The sequence below is a fragment of the Macadamia integrifolia genome, unplaced genomic scaffold, assembly GCF_013358625.1.
Source record: "Macadamia integrifolia cultivar HAES 741 unplaced genomic scaffold, SCU_Mint_v3 scaffold2255, whole genome shotgun sequence".
Classification (NCBI taxonomy): Eukaryota; Viridiplantae; Streptophyta; class Magnoliopsida; order Proteales; family Proteaceae; genus Macadamia; species Macadamia integrifolia.
This window is the reverse complement of record NW_024868597.1, coordinates 32177-33277: the sequence shown is the minus strand read 5'-3', so window position 1 is coordinate 33277 and position 1101 is coordinate 32177. Positions and strand designations below refer to the sequence as shown.

Here is a 1101-nt window from a genome sequence, read left to right as displayed (position 1 = left end):
GTACATAATAGTGCGAATAGGTTAGAAAGAAGAGATCCAACAAGGAGTGACCTTATATATTTACTCTCTTTAGTACCTTTCAATATGGGAGACCAACAGCAAAACCCTCCACCTAAATCTCTAAAAGATAGGTTCTACCCTGCTAGAGCAGCCGACCTTCCTACATAGTCCTATCATAAGCTTAGGGCAATAATTTTGAGCTCAAATCTCAATTCATTATTATATTGCCCCATTTCCATGGGCTGACCTCTGAGGATGTGTACCTATTCCTCAGGGAATTTGAAGAGTATGTGCTCTAATTAAAATCTAACAGCTTTTTGATGATGCTATTAAGCTTAGGTTCATCACTTTTGCACTAAAAGACCAAGCCAAGAAGTGGTTGTATGGGTTACCCATAAATTCCATAACCACATGGGAACAGTTCATAGTTGCCTTCCTCAAGAAGTTTTTCCCAACTCACAAGACTAATAAGCTTAGAAGTGATATCCTTCAGTTTCGACAAAAGCCTAGTGAGTCATTTTCCAAACTTATGGAGAGATTCAAGGATCTACTTCAAGAATGTCCTCACCATGGCCTAGACTTATAGCATTTATATCAAATAATTTATGAGGGTATCGATTACCCAATTAAACAAATGATAGAGTCTATATGCCTTGGAGGATTCACAGCCTTCACAGATGAAGAAAAGGCATGGGAATTCTTACTTGACTTAGCTAACAAAACCAATGAGTGGGAATCGACCCAAGAGAGTGAAAGAACCATAGGAGGGAAAGGATATTTTGTGGATGGGATAGTAGCGAAGGAAGCCCACTTGGATAGCCTAATCAAAAGGATTGAGGCTATTGTTCCTAGAGAGCCACAATCAGTCAATATGGTTAAGATGTGCAATTGGTGCCAGTCCCCTGGACATGTTATAGAAGAATACCCCAACACCTGTAGGGGCACTTCCAATGAAAGTGTTAATGCCCTATATCAGAATAATCCATATAGTAACACTTACAATCCAAGATGGAGAAATCATCCAAATTTCTCCTAAAACTAAGGCAACCAAGCAGGGCCTTCCAATTTCCATAATCAAAGTCAATCTGGAACCCAAAGGCC

General features: G+C 39.6%; 1 non-coding gene across 1 annotated transcript; it reads right to left on the bottom strand.

Annotated features, from left to right (window-relative positions):
- Nucleotides 1-469: 469 nt before the first annotated feature.
- LOC122066133 lies at nt 470-576 on the bottom strand. The gene has a single exon (XR_006136250.1). It is a non-coding gene; the product is annotated as a small nucleolar RNA R71 (small nucleolar RNA).
- Between the last annotated feature and the right edge of the window lie 525 nt (nt 577-1101).